The sequence below is a fragment of the Megascapheus bottae genome, chromosome 6, assembly GCF_031878675.1.
Source record: "Megascapheus bottae isolate mThoBot1 chromosome 6, mThoBot2.hap1, whole genome shotgun sequence".
NCBI classification, from domain to species: domain Eukaryota; kingdom Metazoa; phylum Chordata; class Mammalia; order Rodentia; family Geomyidae; genus Megascapheus; species Megascapheus bottae.
The window spans coordinates 70,191,405-70,212,483 of record NC_143514.1 but is presented as its reverse complement, the minus strand read 5'-3'; positions in this window follow the sequence as shown (position 1 = coordinate 70,212,483).

Genomic DNA, 21,079 nt, shown 5'->3' with positions numbered 1-21,079 from the left:
CAGCCAGAGATGCCAAGGAGTGAAGGCCAATCAGTTCCCAGTGGGGGAAGAGAAGGCCAGGAGGCTTCCAGGAGGAGGTGGTGTGTAAACTAGTGGCATCCAGGAGCCCCACAGTTAGAGTATCATCTGTGGTTAGAGGAATAGTAAGTGAGGACCCTGTGCCCACTTCTGAGTTGTTGATGGACACAGTTCCTGGCCTGGGAAGTTCCAGGGGTTCTTGCAATCACATTTAATCACATATGATCACTTTAGAGTAAGAGTAGGAGGGGCTCCAGTAACAATAACAATAACAGCAGCCTCTTCCCCTGTATTGAAGCTGGAGCCAGCGTCGGCTGCCAGGCCCAAGGAGCAGGCTATTAAGCTGTCTTTATAAGTAGACATGGGTTCACTGAATACTTCTTCTTCTTTTTTTTTTTTTTGCCAGTCCTGGGTCTTGAACTCAGGGCCTGAGCACTGTCCTTGAACATTTTTTATTTCAGGCTAGTGCTCTGTCACTTGAGCCAAAGGGCCACGTCCAGCTTTCTTTGAGTTTGTGGTACCTAGGAATCAAACCCAAGGCTTCATGCATGCTAGGTAATCACTCTACCACTAAGCCACATTCCCAGGCAAATTTTTTTTAAAGATGAAAGAAGCTCTTTCACCAAAGAATTTTCAAGTGGTTCAATCATGTGGCCAGGCCATAAAAAATTTCCCTGAGGGGCCGGGAGTTTGGCCTAGTGGTTAAAGTGCTTGCCTAGCATGCATGAAGACCCGGGTTTGATTCCTCGGTACCACATACATAGAAAAAAAGCCAGAAGTGGTGCTGAGGCTCAAGTGGTAGAGCTCTAGCCTTGAGAAAGTCTAGGGACAGTGCTCAGGCCCTGAGCTCAAGCCCAGGACTGGCAAAAAAAAAAAAAAAATTTCCCTGAAATCACGTGGGTCTTTTTAAAAAAACTTTTCATTTATGAGGGGGATGTGCATTATTTTAATCTTTGTGTGACACTTTATAAATTTGTCTTTGATCCCATAACCTCCTTACTGGTCATATTCCATTTTCCAGATGAGGAAACTGAGGCTCAGAGAGGTTAAAGAACCTGCCTGAGGTCACACAGCAGGTAAGGAATGGAGTCAACATGGGTGCTCAGGCAGCTTGAAATCAAGGACCAACCTCCCAGTCTCTATTTCTCCTTCCTTTGTACTAGAGAATTCCTGCACCTGGAGAACCACCTCCCTGCAGCCTGTCTGAGTCTTATCTACCTCCCAGAGATTGCTCATACAAACGATACACTTCTCAGGGAGAGAGCAGCAGTGGGAGAGGGAGTGGGAGCAAAGTTTCCAGAACAGGTGTTTAAGGTTTTCCCATGTGACTCAGGGGCAGGGCTCCAAAAGAAAGCCAGACCCAGCGTGTCTGGGCAAGCCCCAGCCTCCTTCTCCCTGTCTCCCCTCCCCAGCAAGGCAAGAAGTGTTTCCTTGTAAGCTGCTGAAGTGAGCTGGGGAGACGGTGGCTGTCAGGGGGTGCTGGCTGAAGGGCTAGAATAAAGGCCCCTGAGGCAGGAGATGATTGCTTATTGCTTTAGTATACTGCCCCCCCCCCAAATTTCAGAAGGAATACAAAACACTCAAGAACTCAATACCTGAACACTGAAGGCTGGTGCTCTAACACCTGAGCCATACCTCCACTTCTGGCTTTTTGGCTGGTTAATTGAGATAGGAGTTTCTCAGATATGTCTGCCTTGGTGTGAGCCCCTGGCACCTAGTTCTGCTTGGATTTTTGACTGTAGGCACTAACAGACCTATCATTTGGGTCCTTGTGCTTCATGAAGGAATGAGAGTTCTCCAAAGAAAAGAATGGCTTTTGGGGGGGAGGGTGGGAGGGAAATGGGGACCATGTCATGAGAAAGGGTATCAATGTTTGTGAAGTTATGCACCTTCTATCTGGTGAATATAATGTAACCCTTCTATTAATCACAATAAAAATTATATATATATATATATATATATATATAAATGGCTTTTGCCTTGGAGAGGGAGATGGCCCCAAGTCTAAGGTCTAGGTTACAGGCCTATGGGTAGTTCAGAAGAAATGGGGCTTAGAACGAGCGGAGGACATAGGCCGCTCATTTACCTTGGCTGGGGTTGGAGGAAGCGTCTATTAGATGACTTCTGATGGCCCCACTGGCCATGGGTGGGAGGCAGGCAGCGGGACCCAAGTTTGTGCCTCTGTTTACCCATCCTGGTCATTGTGGTCATCTGAGTTTTTGTCACACTCCCCCCATGCTGCTCCCAGAGGGAACCCACCTACTGTACTTTACGATGTCCTTGAGCTTCCTCTGGGCAGATGTCCCTGAAGGGAAGGTAGACCATTGATGCTGTGTGATAGTCAGTTAATGGGGTAGGGGAATCGACCAGGATATTTGTAGCCAGGACCTAGCAGGGGGCACTGTCAGCTGACTCAGGAGTCATGGGTTGAGGAGAGGAGCTCAGCTAGGATCAAGACCAAGGCCCATGCTCTACTCAGAGTGGCACAAGCTCATCACAACTCTGTTTTAATACACATTTGTATTTGAACAAAAGAAGCAAGGAGAAAAAATAGTATCCCCCCCCCACCCCGCCATGTTGACTTTCTAGGATCTTCTCACTCTTCTCCATCCCATGCTTTCACTCATTGGCAGATGCTCTATCACCTAAGCCATTATTGCGGTCCCTTCCTCTCACTTTTTATTGTGAATTTGACTATAACAAGAAAGAGTCATAAAAGTCCTCCACCCTTTTTTCTACCCACTAGAATCTATTTGAGTTGTCTATTCAAGGACAGAGTTGAAATCAGAACATTGTCACCTTTGTCACCCAGGCCCTTGGGGCCTTGTGCTTATGCTGTAGACAAGCACAAACAGACAGGGAATGTGGTGCATGTTATTTTTCAGAGAGGGTCTGGGCTGTTACCCAGGTTAACCTGGACTACAGTCCTCCTACTGACACTTCCCATGCAGCTGTGATTGTGTGGAGAGCGTGCTTGGTTTGTTGGTTGAAATGAAATCTTATTTTTTGCTTGAGCTGGCCTCAAGCCACGATCCTCCTGATCTTGGCCTCCTGTGTGACTAGAATAACAGACATGAGCCACCACACCTGGTCCCAAGCATCCTGTACTTGCCATGATGGTGCCTAGTTGAGCAAAGATCAAATCTTCTGATCATTTTTTTTTTGTTTGAGATGCCTACTTCCTTATTCTTGAGTTATAAGGGTTCTTTATATAATCTGAGTAAAAGTCCTTTATCAAATACATGATTTGCAAATACTTTATCGCTTGTATTTTACTTTCATACTTTTTTGGTATTTTATTTCTATTTTTTGTATTTTACTTTGTGTTGTTAAATATTTTTTTGTATTTGTCTTTTCTTTCTTTTAGTGTCATCTTCAGAAAAGTAGAATTACTTTCTTTTAATTCTTCATTCCAGCTTAGTCAAGTGGGGTGCTGTGTTTGGGGGACCCAAGGTTCTGCCCTCTCCTCCTTGTTAGCCTTAGGGTGGTGTCAGCCTAAAGCAGGGGCTGCAGACTACAGCTGTGGGCACATTCAGCCAGCTATCTAATTTAAAAGTTTTTGTTTTTGTTCATGATCTTTGACCCCAGAAAGCTTTTACATTATTAAAAACTTAGGAGGGAGAAGAAGGAGGAGCAAAGAGAAGAGGAAAGGGAAGGGAAGAGGGAAGATAAAGGAAGGAGAGTAGGAGGGAAGGAATGGGGAAGAGATTGGAGCAGGGGAAGGGAAGAGGGAGGAAAAAAGAAGATATGAAATGAACTATACAACTTCTAGGTAGAGATGGGAGTTAAAACTAGGGGAAAGCTAGGGAAAGGGTGACATAGTTCAAAAAGAAATGTCTCCTTTTCTGATTTATATAACTGTAATTCTTCTGTATATCACCACTACAATAATGGAAACCATTGAGAGGAGGAGGAAAGAGTTGGAGGAGGAGGAGGAGGAAGAGGAGGAGGAGGAAATATGGCATATGTGGCTGCAAAACTGGCACTATTTACAGAGGTCCGGGGTGTAGTTACTTCAGGGGACCCAGGTTAGATCCACAGCACTGCATGCAATCAATCCATAAATAAAATCCATGCAGAGGACTCTCGCATGGCCTGATTAATCACAACCAGCCCTGCTCACCTTCTCCAGGGGGATTATTCTGAACCCAGGGTAAGCCAGGTAGAGAATGGCTTTCTTCTCAACAGTTTTTTGGCTCAGGGTGGGTAAATGACCCAAGTTAGGCCAGTCAGACTAAAGGACTTGTTAAATGGTTGAGGAAAGGTCAGAGAATGCATGTGTCCCAGAATGCGACCATCCTTCCCTCAGTGACTCCCTGAGGGCTTGCTTTGGGGAGCTGGTGCTGTGCACTGCAGAGCAGCACAATGGAGGGGACCTAGAACCCTACCAGACATTGTGGGTTTACTATAGAACCAGCCCTGAAGAGACTTTCAGTTATGAGCACCACAAAATCCCTTTTGTTTAAACTTTGACTCATGATTTCTGACTGAAAGCTTCTTAAGTCATCAAACAGCTTCTAGAACAGTCCTGTCAGTGAGTGACCCACTCGGCAGAGGCTCCTGTGCCCTGCAGCCTCCCTTCCTGAGAACCGCAGTGGGCATCTTCTTCTGTGGAAACCCATGTTTGCTTGTGATCCTCCTCCAGTGCTCCAACTGTCAGCATCTGAGGAGCCCGGAGAGAGAGTTCAAGAAGGACTTAGGGTTTCAGGAGTTACTGAGGCTATAATATTTTACTTACAAAGCTTTTTATTTGATGCATATCTTCCTAGATTTTAAACAACTCCCAAATGTCTGAATTCAGGGCCTCGGCGCTGTCACTGAGCTCTTGTTATTCCATGGACTTTCCTGCCTGGGCTGGCTTTGAGCCTTGATCCGCTTGATCCTCAGATCTCAGCCTCATGAGTAGACAGGATTTGCAGGCATGAGCCATCAGTGTCTGGCTGTTTTTTGCTTTTTTTTTTTTTTCATTCTTAACAGTACTAGCATAGATTAGTTTTTTTCGTTTTTTGTTTTCCAGTCTTGCAGCATGAACTCAGGGCCTAAACACTGTCCTTGAGCTTTTTCAAGGCTAGAGCTCTACCATGTGAGCCATAGCACCACTTCAAGCTGTTTCTGTGTATGTGGTACCAAGGAATTGAACCTGGGTCTTTGTACATGCTAGGCAAGCATTCTATCACTAGGCCAAACTCCCAGCCTAGATTCGTTTTTAAATTATTGGGCCATCTTAAATGCCTAGTTTATGACCATGGAAAATCCTTGAGTGGGCTGGAATTCAAATCACTTCCTGTGATTTCAGGAACTCACCCCTCACTTATCAGTATGGATATGGTTTTAAGTCTTGAAGACTGAAGCCTATCTACAACTCACTCTGCCCCAGCACAATTCCTGATGAGACTTATATCTCCCTTTACAGATGCAGAAATGAAGGCACTGGAGAGAGAAAGGGACCTGTCCCACTCTGTGCAGGAGTACGTGACAGATGCAATGCTGAGTCCCCAATTTGAAGGTGAAAGGTTCTTAAAATGGCCCTGGGGACCATGGAGTTCAATGTCCCTTCCTCAGGGCCATAGATCACATGGATGAGGACTGGCCTGCCCCTGGTGCCATAGAACTGGTAGAGCTGCCAGTCCAGGACCAGTCTGCATTGCCACAATTCCTGCTGCAGCCCTCTGGATCTCAAAGCATGAACTAGAATCTTACCTCAGGATGACCCGTGGTGGTTTCACATCCTTATCTGTGTCACTGGCATTTCCCTCTGGCTTGTCAAAACAGGGTGAAAGCAGGACTGGCTGCCCCGTTTTCCTTCGGGCAGCACAAGGGAAATCCTTGCAGTGTGAGTGCATGATATGGACTGGGCCCATGGATCTGGTTTGCAGTGCTGATTTCTCTGTATGTGAAAAGAAATAACTCCATGCCTGGCCTCAAGCTATGGATCTGCTGAGTTGGGAGGAGAGGTAAGTGGCTTTCGCACAGCACAGATCTGTGACTGACTTTGGATCAGTGTATGTCTTTATAATGAACATAGCTGTCAATCAGATTCACTGACAGTGCTGAGGTTGGGTTAGCCAGGCAGGGTTGCTTCTTCTTGAGCCTCTGTTCTCTTATCTGAGCAACTTAATGCAAGATTGGGAAGTGCACTGTTTGTTGGCACCCCAACTGCCCTCCATGCTTTCTTTACTGTTGGAGATTTTGTTCATAGTACTTTTTATTTCTGAATGGCTTAAGTCACACAAGAAGTTGTAAAAGTATGCTCAGAGAATTCTCATGTACTGTCCCCCAGCTTTCCCAACCACAGTACAATGATGAAATCAGGATATTAACTCGGATACAATACCATTAACTAAAAAATGAATCTTTGGAGGTTACAAGGTTCTATGTTACATGTATACATGTTTCTATGACATTTCTATATACATATGTGTAACTTTTCATAACCATCCCCATAATCAACATAATCAGAATTGTTCTATCACCACAAAGAAACTTCCAGAGGTTTTCTTCTCTAATAAAACTTCCATGAGTGGGAAGAATTTGAGTTTGGATGTCAGATCTTATGATTTACAAATCCTAAATCTTCCTATTTTGTGACTTTTTTTTGGTTGGTCATGGGACTTGAACTCTGGGCCTGGGTGTTGTCCCTGAGCTACCACCCTACCCCTTGAGCCACAGTTCCACTTCCAGTTTTCTGGAGGTTAATTGGAGATAAGAGTCTCATGGACTTTAAGTGTCTGGGCTGGCTTTGAACTGTGATCTCAGCCTTCTGGGTAGCTAGAATTACAGGTGTGAGCTATCACACCCGGCTTATTTTGTGACTTTGGATATCTAGTTTAATCTGAGCCTGATATTCCTCATCTCCAAAATAACAGATATGAGGACTGACTTAAAGGATGTTTGCAAAATGTCAAAAATATATATGCTCAACAAATGGAGTAGCCTAGGACCATGCATACATTTTTCCCTTCCAAACACTGTCTTGTGCTGCAGATATAAAATCTGAGTGTTGAGCTTAGTAAGCAATCTCCTAGATCCAAGTCATGGTCGTTTATCATTTTGCTGGAAATAAAACTTGAACCGTATGCAGGGCAAAGCTAGGGTCTGGGGTGGTACTTTCAGCTAATAAGCCAAATGAGCCACTGAGGATCAAAGGGTCGGCAGTGGCCTTGTCATGACCTTGGGACTTGGGCTGGCAAAGTAAATGAGAACAGAATGAATAAAAAAGGAGGGCGGTCCCTAAGTTTCAGATGCCTCCAAATATCTGATGCCAAATTCAGGTGGGACTTGGCCAGTGCCAGCTTGTGTGCTGGCTACGTACTGTTCTGTGCCACCTGTGACTTCTTGTGCCGCACACACCTTAGCACGTTGGATGTGCACACATCATGCAAGGTTTTGGGAATACAATGAAGAGGGCTAACAAGTACTCTATTCCCTAGAGACTGCCTTGTTATCATTCTCTCCACATTACAGATGAGGAAAACTGAGGCCCAGAGAGATTAAATAATCTGCTTTGGCAATGGAATTGGCCAGAGCTAGAGCCAAGATTTGAACTCAGACCATCTGGTTCCAGGGTCTATACCCAGAGAGACCATTCTGCATTACTGTGTGAACCAGCCCTGCAGGTGAATTCTGTACAGACACAGTGAAAAGGCATGACAGAGCTCATACACCTAGGGCTGCTCCTGTCTGTGAAAACAAAACCATTTTTCTTATTCCTTACATGCTTACTTAGTGCTTAGGTTATGCATGGTGTTGGAAGTGGAATGGAATGGAAAAACACACATTGTTCCTGCCTTCCTGAACACCCCAGTGCAGTGGTAGTAGGGGCTTGCTACTTAAAATTCTAGTTATGGGATCTCAGGCATTCCTATAGAACTGGTTACCCCAGCAGTGCAATGAAGTAGTGTCTAGCGCTCTTAAGAGTGAAAGAGGGATGGAGCAGGATCAGCAGAGGGCTCAAGGAAAAGCAAGTGGTGTCTAGCAAAGAGAAAGTGAGAAGGCACCTCTGAAGAATATGCTCCAGGAAAACACACAACCAAAGAGTCTGCCCTGTGAAGAAGCCAGGAATTGTAAAGAGCTGGAGCTGAGACTGGGCCTGCAATGTTGCTGTTACTTAGTGATAGAGCACTTGCCTAGCATGTGCCAAGCTCCGAGTTCCATTCTTAGCACTGCAGTTGCCGGGGAGAGGGTTGTGAAAAGCCTGGAGGGACTCATGCCTCCTAAGAAGCCTTCAAGAGTAATGAAAGTCCTTAAAAACCTTCTAGAGTGCATGTAGGAGTGTGCAGGAAACCCACCCTGATTTACACAGCCTTAAAACACACAACCACAGACAGGTGATTCTGCTCTTTCTCCGCAGTAAGGAGAGGACTGTGAGTATATGCTACAGGGATACGGAGGAGTCAGGAATTCCAGAATGTCCCCACCTGACAATCGTTATGTGACCACAGCAGCATTTCTTGTGGATGCTAAGGAAGACCAGAGATCAACCTTACCACCCCAAAACTACCCACTTACTTTAAAACTTTTAAGACTGGAGAACCTCTCAAAATTCTCCAAACCCTAGGTTAAGAACCCTTAACAGATTCTTTTTCAAAGAGAAGTTCAACACCACAAAGCCAAGGAGGGCTATGGTGAATTCAGTTAATCACTTAGATTGGGTCTGAGTATGAGTTCATTACTGGTTCCTGTCGGGAGGTAAGTTCCCCAGTGTGGAAGCCAAATGAATGAGCTCTGCACCAGGCCTTGGATTCAATTCTGGGAACACAGATGAATCTGACACCGATCTGGACCTTGAAAATCCAGACCCTTATAATATTCCTTAAAATGTCCTAAATAAAGATAGCTACCAAACAGTAGAGCAAGTCCAAGAATTCTTTCCTTGCTGAGGCTTTAAAATCTTGTCTCTCATGGAGGGAATGTCAACCTTTCATGAAACCGTCTTGATCCTGGAAAGGCTTCAGTCACACTGGAAGCCTCCCTTGCTCCCAAGGTGCCTAGGGGAGATGTGGATTGCTTGACCTTAGGCTGGCTGGCTGTTAGAAATAGGCCAACGAGGAAAGGAGCTGGCCCCATTTTCTGAACCAGTGAACTTATTCAGTGCAAGGCAGGCTGGACTAGGGCTTGCAGGAAGACAAGTACTGTTCATCAAGGGTGCTGTAAACTAGGATTTCAGGAGGAGGGCTGGCCTCAGGGGGTCCTCAGAGAGTTGAAGGCCTATGTGTGTCTGTCTGGCTCCATCGTCTATTCTCACCATTTAGAGGAAAACAGCAGGTCACTCAGGGGATGAGAACAGTCCAGGGTTCCAGATCTGTCCTTGTGGATTCTGTAGCTTGTATAGCGTTGAAGGCAAGGGATCTTTGACTTGAGAATGAATCATCACCATTTCTTCCTGTATGCCAAACCACTGAGTTGTGTTCTTAACTCATTTAAAGCGCATAACCACTCCAGGTGGGGTATAGTCAACAGAACTAGAAGATAGCAGAACAGGAATTTGTACTCAAGTAGATCTGTGCTCTTTGGGCCTCCCACTGTGTGAGATCTTGGGAGGGCCAAGTGGCCAGAGGGACATTATTCTAAAGAGACATTTTCTTCTCCGTCCGCCTTACTCCATAGGACCAATGTTAATCCAAGAATTCACTTTCCTCTTGCGGGGGGGGGGGGGGGGGGGGCCCAGACACTTTCTACTTTGTATCGTTTTTTTCATACTTCCTCGAGGAAAAGTAGATGCTCTTGGTGGACACGGGCCGTCTCCGCATCACTTCGATCATGGCTGCCATCCATAAAACCCCAGTGGTATTTTTTTTTCCAGTTAGTGTTGACCAGGGTCATTTTCTTCTTGGTCACAAAGCTGAGCACACAAATTCTGTTCCAGGGCCACAGAGGACACCCCTCTGGCTAGTACCTCACAACCACAGGCAATGAGGAAGGATGGGAGCGCATCTGAGTGGTCCAAGGATCCTCAAGAACTGGCACCAACCGTCACCTCCAGGTCTGCGGGGAGTTCAGGGACAACGGTCGAAAGCTCCCGCGGGGGCTCGGGGCCAGCCTGCCTCCTTTCCGCTGATTGGGTCAGAGCACCCGAGAGAGGGGCGTCTGGGAAGTCTCTAGCCAATAGGAAAGCTCTATTTTGGACGCTAGATCCAATCACCTGGCAGGGAGCGCTCCCGCCCGTGCCCTGGCCCCTCCCCCCGCGCGGTGTACTCTGGGATTAAAAATTCACACTCTCCAAATATGGCCGTTCTGGGCTTCCGTTTCCGTTTGCTGGATGCCATGGCACTTAAGCTCCTTTCACCCACGCCCAAATCGCCCACGTGGGGCTGTGGGGTTGTTGCAAGGTTAGTGGCCGCCCCCAGAGTCTGTTTTTTTCCAGTGTGAATACCGTGAGTGTTCCCCTGGGCCCAGGCCAGGCCTCTGGTCCGCTTCCGGGGCGAGAACCCCGGTCCCTGGCGGCTTCCGCCCCACCTCCCCCAGGAAGCTTGTCCTCAGGCCTCCCGGGCTGCCAGGGCCTGGAAACTGCATGCACAAGTCACACAGCCAGGTCAGGTGGCTTGCCGTGCCCTGGTCAGTGTGATACCCGGGCGGGCCCTTAACTTCGAGGCTGCGGTGCCCACCTCAGATCCCCATGCACAGCCCAGCCTCGACTGGTGGGGCGGACAGCTGCTGAATTGCACGTCTCCATTCCACTGGCTCAGAGGGATAACTTGTTCTAAACCACACAGCCACTGAGTACCAGAACCCAGTTTTGAACCTGAGTCCTCATCAGTCCAGGGCCATAAAGATTACATTTCAAAGTAAAACTGAACTTCTGATGATTAGTCTTTCGTGGCTGGATAATTTTGTGGGTGTTGGCTTTGGCTCACCACCAAATGAGGCATAGGACCTTTAGCATGGAATGCGTACACAGAAGATCGTAATACTACACTAGGGGGCTTAGAATGTTTTTTCTTGTGCCCAGGTTTCACTGCCTAGAACCACAGTAGGTCCCCAAGGTGATATCACATCCCTAGTACAAACCCATCCCTTCTTCAGAATGAATGCCAGAGAACTTTAGAGGGTCAGCATATTGCTTCCCTAGAGACCTGTGGCAAATTTTCAGTCCTTCAAGCCTGGAGGTGGCGTAGCACATGGGAGTGAGCACAGGCCTCTAGAGTCAGAGCACATTTCAGACCTTGCTTCTTAAATTTGCCTGTGTCTGGTTCTAGTTTGGTTTTTTTTTTTTTTTGCATTGAACGTAACAATTATCCTGACAAGAGCATAACATGTTTCTTTCCAAGTGTGTGTGTGTGTGTGTGTGTGTGTGTGTGTGTGTGTGTGTGTACCAGGACTGGGACTTGAGCTCAGGGGCTGGATTCTGTCCCTTAGCTCTTTTGCTTAAGGTTGGTGCTCTATCACTTGAGCCATGGCTCTAGCTTTTTGGTAGTTAATTGGAGATGGATCAGCATCTCACAAGCTTTCATGCCAGGACAGGTTTCAAACCAAGATACTCAGGTTTCAGCTTGCTGAATAATTAGGACCACAGACATGAACTACTGTTACCTGGCTTGTTATTTATTTATTTATTTTAAAAATGTATTACTATTCGGAAAGTTGTTCCAAAGGAATGGAGGCACATCCCTAAATCTCTTGACTCCAGATTTCATCCTCTTCCCCCAAGACCGGAATTCAGATCCTGGCTCTACATCTATTTGTTTCCTGATAGTGGACAAAATTTAAATGAAATAATTTGAGCTCAGGCACTGTCATCATTAGTTTTTCTGCCATTGCTACTTAATGCATACTCCTTGAAGATGAGGCTCTTTCATAATCATCCTGTTACCCACTCAGTGTCATTGAACTGCCCATTGGTCCTTTACTAAATACCTGGGCATTTTACCAAAGTCATGATAGACACCATCTCATCCACTCCTCACAGAAATGCTCTGACTGGCTCACATTAGCCACCTTTTGCAGAGGTGGTAACTGAGTGTCAAGTCCTCCAGTGAGGAATGGTTCTAGATTCCAGCCCTTGTCTGTCTCCTTCAGGAGCCCATGTGGTGGATCCCTGTGTCACCCCGCCTTGCTGAGCAGCTGTTCGGTAACCATGATGAATAGATGATGTGTTGTACAGTTGAGTCAGTGGCCAACACAGATGACTGGGCCTACACAGCTTGGGACTTTGTCATCGGTGCTTTCTTGCCTCTGATGGCATCTGGAAGGAGCCTTTCTCTATCAGACTCTCCTTTTCCAGGCTGTTCTTGTGAACTAGGACATGTCTCCAGCTTGTCCTGCTCCCTTCCCTATAGTGAGGAATCAGGGCTTGGTGCTGCACTGTGCTGATGGTGGGTACTCTGGTCTCCTTGTCAGCTGATAAATAGAGTAGTTGGGTAGTGCAGAGCACCATGGGATATAGTCCTTGTGGAACTGCTCAGTTCTAGAGCAGGGAAAATTCCATCCTGTCTACCTTGGGCGGGATGGGCTGCCTGAGGACCAGATACTCTCCTGGGAATCCTGAGGGCTTCAGGGACAGATGTCCTCGCCCCTCTCTGTCCTGTCACCACCTCCACGCCAGTGAAACAGTTTCGATGTGTTGGCATTCACAGCACACTCACAAACAGGAGCCATTCTCAGACCTCATTGTAGTACTTTGTAGTTAGGTATGGATAGAAGCAGCTGGCCACGATCACAAAGTCATCAGATCTACTGGAGATCTGGTTCAGTCCCAGTCTGTGACTTTGGGGAATTTTCTCAACCTCTTGGAATATGGGCTTTATTAGGAGAAAAGAAGTTCTTTCTTTCCAGGATGATGTGGAAATCAGGTGACATGTTTCTAAGAATTCAAATGGTTATGAAAAAATCAAATATTCTTTATACAGTGATCGTTCTGTGGCCTTTGGGTGCCTTAGCTAGCCAAGGTCTAACATACGTGTGGTTCTGCTAGCATGGGTATAGGGACCATACCATTTAGAAGCTTTGAGACAGCCCAGATAGGGTAGACAAAGTGCTGTAGGCTGCTCTTGGCCTCTCTGGGGTCTTATCAAGGATGAGGAGTGGGCACCAAGCTGGGAGCATTCCAATACTCAGATAATAGTATAGAATTGTGGTGGGGGTGGCGGAAGGAGGGCCGGAGCCCCTCTGATGTATGCTGTACCTTCCTGGCTCCCTGGCCAGTCCCTTGATTGTAACTTTCCAGTCCCTCTGTGATTTCCCAAGACAAGTGCACCACACCTCAAATGAGCTGTTTGCCCAAATGATAGGATGCTTTTGGTTCATCCAGCGAATGAATATTTATAAGGTCTCTGCCTGGCTGACAAGTCTGTAATCAGGACTGGAGGGTGGTACTGGCCAAAAAAAGATCTGGGCCCGCAAGGATCTTCTGATATAGCAGTGGACCCAGGAAGCAGTCCTGTTTCTTCCACCCACCTGCGGTTCATACCTACAAAAGTTCTTTCTAAATCAGCCTCAGTCCCTCCTTTAAAGTCTGCACGCAGTGGGTGGAGTTGGACTTCCTCAAGTCCCAAGGCTGTTTGGCTGGGTGGGTTTAGACACTGAGAGCCAAGAGAAGACCGGGACTTAACATTCCTGGGAGAGGGAAGAATGAATCACTGTTGGTGTGGATGGTGAGTGTTCGTGGTCCTTGTCAATGCCCAGGAGAACTCCCTCAGAGAAGAAAATAAGGACAGCCACCATGTTCCTTGCTCTCAGGAGCTGGAGACAGAAGATAACAGGCTTCTGAGAGTGCTGGAATTCTGTGTACTTCAGACTAGAGATGATTCTTGAGTGTAGAATCTCCTTTGACCCAGGTTATCACTTTAGAAACTGGACAATGCGCTACTTCCTAGATTTTTGTCTATTTTCTTGAAAAGGAATGAGCCTCATTATTAAAAAAAAAAAGTGGTGTGCTGGGTTCTGGTGGCTCATGGCTGGGATCCTAGCTACTCAGAAGTTGAGATCTAGGGATCATGGTTCAAAGCCAGCCTAAGCAGGAATGTCCACAAGCATCCTAGCTCCAATAAACTGCAAAAAAGCCAGAAGTGGAGCATTACCCTTGATTACAAAAGCTGGGGGATGAAGCCCAGGCCTAAAATTCAAGACCTAGGTCTGGCACCCAAAATGAAACAGAAAACCCACAAGTCTAAATCATTTTGAAAAAGGGAAATATAGAAAGAAATTTAAGGGGCCAGGAGTGTGGCCTAGTGTTAGAGTGCTTGCCTAACATGCACGAAGACTGGGTTCGATTCCTTGGTACCACATATGTAGAAAAAGCTGGAAGTGGTGCGGTGACTCAAGTGGTAGAGTGCTAATCTGGAGAAAGCCCAAGGATAGTATTCAGACCTTGAGTTCAAGCCCCAGGACTGGCCAAAAAGAAAAAAAAGAAAAGAAAGAAAGAAATCTAAAAACTGTTCTCTCATCCATCAACCAAAAACAACCACGAGTTTTAATATAGCTTATCTTAATCCTTTTTGCCTTCTTTTATTTCTTGAATCATTTTAAAAACTACCTTTTCAAGCCAGGCTTGTGCCTGTAATCCTAGGTCCTTGGAAGGCTGAAATTTGGAGGATCTTGGTTTAAGGCCAGTCACTGTATAAGGTCGATCTGAGGCTCTCAACAGAAAGCTGGGCGTGGCATCATGTGCCTGTCATCCTAACAACACAGGAAGTCTAAAATAGGCAGATTGTAATTGGAGTGGGTGCCTGTGCAGGAAGGGAGACCCTGTCTCAAAAATAGCCAGTGGACAAAAGATCTGGAAATGTTGCTTAGTGGCAGAGAATTTGCCTAGCAAGCAAGAGGCTGAGTTCAAACCTCAGTATCACCAAAAGTGAAATAAAAATATCATTTAAAACTACGGTGATATCACGCTAAATGAAGTCAGTCAGTCAGTCACCCACTGCATGACTTCCTAATGTGAGGTATATTAATTGTGCCAATCAGAGAGAAATGGAGGGCCCCAGGTCCTAAGGGAAGGAGGGAGTGGAGAAGAATTAGAGTTTTAGGAATGCTGAATGGAAAGTCTAGAAAAAAATATCTAAGAGGTAAATTTACATTATGTGGACTTCTTTTACCATAGTCTATAATATACTTTGGTCTACCATGTATGCAATTTTGTGTCTTTGTGTATTCACCTAATTATGAAAAAAAGCAAAATTGTCAGTTGTGGTTTTGGATATAGGCTTTCATTGTAACTCGGATTGGCCTTGAGCTTGCCATCCTCCTGCCTCTGCCTCCCAAGTGCTGTGCTAGAATTACACATATGTACTACCACTCTCAGCTCAGATTTATTATTAGCATTGTTTTGAATGGACTTAATCCTATTTCACTAGGTACTCTCCTTTTTTTGGACACTATGGTTGTTACTATGAATATGTAGTGAGCATTCCATGCATAAAGTTTTCTCTGTTTCAAGTCCCTCAGCTTGCTTCCCTAAAGGAGGCCCAGAACCAAAGGATGTGAACACACTGAAAATGTTATTGGACACTGCCAAATTGCCTTCCCAAAAGTTTATACTAATTCTACCCCTACTAGCCATGTGTGAAAGTACCTTCTTTTCCACAACCTGGCAATACCAGGTATTATCATTTTCTCAAATCTGGGCTGATTTGGTAGGCAAATGTTTGCATCTTGTTTTAATTTCATTCCTTTAATAGCTAATGAGAAGGAACATCATTCCACATGTTTGTGAGTTGCTCATTACTGTTTCCTAACCCTTCCTGTCTTTCAATGAGTTTTTAGAGGCTTCCGGGAGTTGCATAAGTTTACTGAGGATGGAGCTCTGATAGCTTCCACAAATTGTCACAACCTTGGTCAGTATTCCTCCATCCCCCTTCTGGAATTTGGTTTCCTTAACAGGGGCCTCCTCTAGACTCTCTAATTCTTTTTTTTTTTTTTTTTTTTTTTTTTTTTTTTTTTTGTGGGTCATGGGGCTTGAACTTGGCCTGGGTGCTGTCCCTGAGCTCTTCAGCTCAAGGCTACTGCCCTACCCTCGATCCAAGCCCCATTCCCATTTTCTAGAGGTTAATTGGAGATAAGAGTCTCAGGTCCTTTTGTGCCCTGGCTGGTTTTGAACCTTGATCCTCAGGTCTCAGCCTCCTGAGTAGCAAGGATTACAAGCGTGAGCCACTGCACCTGGCTTAGACTCTCTAATTCTTATCCATTTTATGTTTTCGTATTCCTTTTTCAATGGTACTAGAGATTGAACCCACAACTTCTTGCATATTGACACTCTATCACCTGAGCCACATCCACAGCCTTTTTATTTTTGAAACAGATTCTTTCTAACTTTGTCTGGGCTGTCCCTTAAAGTGATCTTCCTGCCTCTGCTGCCCCGTTAGCTTCTTAGTCCATTTTCTGTTGCTTATAACACAATACCACAGACTGGGAAAGTCATGAAAATAAAAAGAGGTTTTTGTTGTTGTTGTTGTTGTTGTTGTTTTTGCCAGTCCTGAGTACTTGAACTCAGGGCCTGGGTACTGTCCTAGGCCTTGAGTTTATTATTTTTACTCAAGGATAGCACTTTACCACTTGAACCACAACACCACTTCCAGCCTTTTCTGTGTATGTGGTACTGAGGAATAGAACCCAGAGCTTCGTGTATGCTAGGCAAGTACTCTACCACTAGGCCACACTCCCAGTTCCATGGGGTTTATTTTCTTTTGGCTGTGGTATCAGGTCAAGTTGCTGCATCTTGGGCAAAAGTGGGGAGCATTTGAGAGATCCATTATATGACAATTTATATTCCCCAAACAACCCATTACACCATTAACTTATTAATCCACTGTCATTAATGGATTAATCCATCCATGTGGATAGAGCCATAAGAATACTATTTGAGTCCCCCCTTTGTTCCCTTAGCCTCTTTGAACTCAAAGCTAGAACTCTACCACTCGAGCCACAGGTCCACTTCTAGCTTTTTCTGAATAGTTCATCAGAGATAAGAGTTTCGTGGATTTTCTTGCCTGGGCTGGCCTCAGATCTCCATCCTCAGATCTCATCCTCCTGAGTAGCTAGGATTTCAAGTGTGAGCCACCAATCCCACTTCTTAATATCTTACAATGAGATCAAATTTCAGGGAGATCAAACCATAGCACGGATCCCCATTTTTCTTTCTCTTTCTCTTTCATTTTTTGAAACTTTAGAGCTGTGAGAAATCCATTTCTTCTTTTTTTTAAAGAACCACCATGATGGCATTGGGTCTACCCTAAGAACCTCCCATCTCAAGATCCTTAGGTACTTGTGCAGAGGCCCCTGTACTGTGAATACCGTCCTCCTCATGGGGTCTGGAGTTTAGGTCTGGCTGCTCTGAGGGCCTCCCCTACCATGTGTCTTAAGTCTGCTTTGTTCTGCTAGAACAAAATGCTACAGATTGAGTAATTTATAAAGAACATAAACTGATTTCTTACAGTTCTAGAAGTTAGGAGGGGCTACATCCGATGAGGGACTATATGCTCTATTCCAGCATGATGGAGTTAATCCATTGCAGGAAAATGAGAACGAAAGCCAAAGAAGGTCAAACTCACTTTTATAGCAAAATCATACTCCTTCAAAATAATGTCAATCCATGCCTAAGGGCAAAGCCTCATGACCCATGGCCTCTTAACAGACCCATCTCTTAACACTCGCATAGCTGACCAGCTTTCCAATGCATGCACTTTGGGAGACACATTCAAACCATTCACCATTTATACCTCATGGCCTTATCCTGAATATATATCCCTGTCTATTTGGTGGCCTTGGACCCTCCAGAAAGGAATAAGAGGGCCTTGTGGTTACTGAGCAAGCCCCTGTTCTAGGCGTCCTTATTTACCTGATCTATACAGTTGTGTCAGGAAGTCTAGGGTGCAGGCAGTTGCTCACATCAAGGGAACAAGGCAGAGCAAGTGTGGAGCTAAGACCCCTCACCCTGGGGCCATGCTCTTTCACCACCAATGAGATTGCTTCTCATTGTACCTCTCATTTAATCTAACTTCATTTCCACAAGTAGGTCTTGAGCTAGGCACTGTACATAGGTAACTTGGGTTTCTACAATTTTATGTAAACTGGTTATCTGACCTCAGGCAAACCATGTGACTTTTTAACTTTAGTTTCCTTCTATGGAAAATGAAGAGGAAGTCATAGAAAAAAAAATGAAGACAATGTGCCAGAACCTTCCAGAACAGGAAACTCACATGGCCAGGAAATGTGTAAGACACATCACCGTGCTAATGAAGTAATGCGAAGCAGAACACTCACAGGAACTCACAGCTCTCTTGGACTCCTCAAGCAGAGTTTGGCCTGTGAGATGCTGGGGGCGTTAGGCTTTATTTCTAGGTCTGCCTATGTCCTTCAGGACCAGAAGTGTGTTCCACAAATGCTATCAGTGGCTTCCCATCCACTGTCCTCCACCCCCGCCCCAGCAATAAAAGCTCCATGTGCTTGAGTTGGAAATGCCTGAATGTTGGTAGTGCTTGTCCTCTAAACGACACCTTCTGACGGAGGAAGACCAGGTGAAGTGTGTCAGGAGAACCATCCTGCCTGCTTCCAAAGCAACCTTGTGCTCAAGACAGCCTGTCTCTTCTTTTGTAACTCTTTCCCTGGCAGTTACTTCAAGAGGCCATGTTCACTGCACATTGTTGCCTGGTTCCCTCTAGGTACCTGGTATATGGTGCTGAACAAAGGAAATGTCCTAAGCTGCTCAGAATCTCATGTTAACATCTGTGAGATGATGGATTCAGACTAAAACGATCTCCTGGCTGTGTAAATGGGAGGATTTTGAAGTTACTACTCAAAGATACTACTACTATTCTTTTCTCTGTTATGCTTCTCCCAGCTGTGCTCTCAGTCTTGAGAGCAGTTCAGACACCTGCAACTTCTGTGAGATAATATTTTAGATTTTTTTTCTTCCTTCAAGGTGAAACTCTAAAACTACTCTCTAGGAGAAATCTAAAGAAATTCATTTTCAAAATTTCCAGAATATTCTTGAAAAGTTTATTAGGATGACAGTTACTTCTTGTCCTCTATGGCTGGATAGACACTCTTACGTGGTGTTTGTGTGAGGGTTCTCTTATTAAACCAGGGTCATTTCCAAGCCAACCACTTATCCACCATACAAACTTGGTAAATCACTTTCTTCTCAGGGCCTCTGTTGCCACCTCTGTGAAGTGGACATTATAAAACCTCCCTCATAGTTTTGTTGGACAACTAAATGTGAAAAGAAACACAAAGCTTGTTATAGTATCTGGCAAACAGACACAGACATGTCTTTAGATGGCCTTTTCCCTCTCTGCATTCACGCCCCTTTATAACAGGAACTAGATCTGACCCATTCTCCTATCTCTCAGAGAACTTAAAGAAGAAAAAGGCAGGCGAAATAACAAATGATTGCCATATACCACATGTCAGACATGGTGCATACATTCATATTTCTCTTAATTTTCACAGTTCATGAGATAGGTATTATAATGAATGACTCCCACTTTCCAGTCAAGGGAATTGAGGCTCAGAGGTGTGGATTATCGAAGGCTATGCAAGTGATAATTGGCCGAGCCAAGATGTGAAGTGGGATGGGCATTTCAGAGGTCAAATTGGCTCCATTTTAGCTTTATTGCAGCTTCAAGGCCACTAAAAACTAACAGCTACATCATTGTCCCATTACTTCTGTTTCCTAGGAGACTATATGCTCCCTGAGACTAGGTACTATGTCTTATCTGTCTGTATTTCTGATACCCCAAGGTATCTACAAATGTGTCTTGGACATAGACCATTGAAAGATGGATGGATGGATGGACAAGTAGTTGGGTAGATGGATGATTGGACTAGGGGATGGATGAATGGGTGGGTGAGTGGATAGTGATGACAGATGGACTAATAGGTCAGTAGGTAGATGGTTGGACTAGTGGATAGAAGAAGCGTTTGTGGCTAGATGTATGGTTGGACTAGAGCATGGATGAGTGAGTAGATGAATGAGTAGATGGATGGACAGTTGGATGGACAGGCAGAAGACCCAATCACTGAATGAACAGAAGCATTCCTAGATGAAATACTTGCATGCTTGCATATTAAACATTCCTAATAGGTTTTGGCCCCCTTCCCCGGGGAGTGGCCTAGGGTTGGGCTAAGAATGGGAAAGATTGTGGGGGAAGAAACCACTCCATGTGACACTGAGCCTCTCTCAGGTATCATGCAACAGTGGCCTCCAGATGAAGCAGCTTGCTACCCTCTGGGATGGCATCATGATGAGGCACACTTCCTGGGTAGACATTAAGCATGGGACCAGAGCTTGAATCATGTTTCAACCTTTCCTTCTCCTTTCTCTGCTACACCCTGATTTTTTTTTTTAATTTGGTGCTGATAGTGGCGCTTGAACTCATGGGCACCGACCCTGGGCTTTTTTGCTCAAGGCTAGTAGTGCTCTATCACATGAGCTACAATTCCATTTTTGGCTTTTCAGTGGTTAATAAAGATTAGAGTCTCAGACTTTCCTGGTTGGGATGACTGAACCAAGATCCTCAGATCTCAGCCTCCTGAGTAGCCAGGATTACAGGCATGAGCCTCTGGTACCTAACTTGCACCCTCAGTCGACTATGAAAAGACAGGCCACACTCAGATTTTACCACTAGAGCCACCAAATCCCTATGAGAAGGCTAAGCCTTGAGGCTGGTTTTGGCCTAGAAAGTGGGTCAAAAGCCATTGGCTCATTAGAAAATGAGTAAGGTCTTGCGATGCTTAATCACCATGCCGAGCGATAGTATCTTGTCCCCAGGTAGATATCCCAGGAGGAAGGGAGGATCCAGGGTGGTTTAATATCCCCAGCCCATTCTTGGGTGGCATAAAGGAGATGATGTACCCTAAGCCTTAGCACAGGAGCCAGTCTGTGGTTAAGTATTCAATAACTGAGAACTATAATTATTAGTGTTATCAGCGGTTATTAAAGCTAATGAACTGGCTACAGCTAGAAAGGATTTATGCCCATAGTTTCAACTCAAGTCCAAATCACACTCCAATATAAAGATAAAAAGATCACAGAAAAAAAGATAAGCTAAGCACCAATAGCACACATTTGTAATCCCAGCTACTCGGGAGGCTAAGATCTGACAGTTGTGGTTCAAAGCTAGCCTGG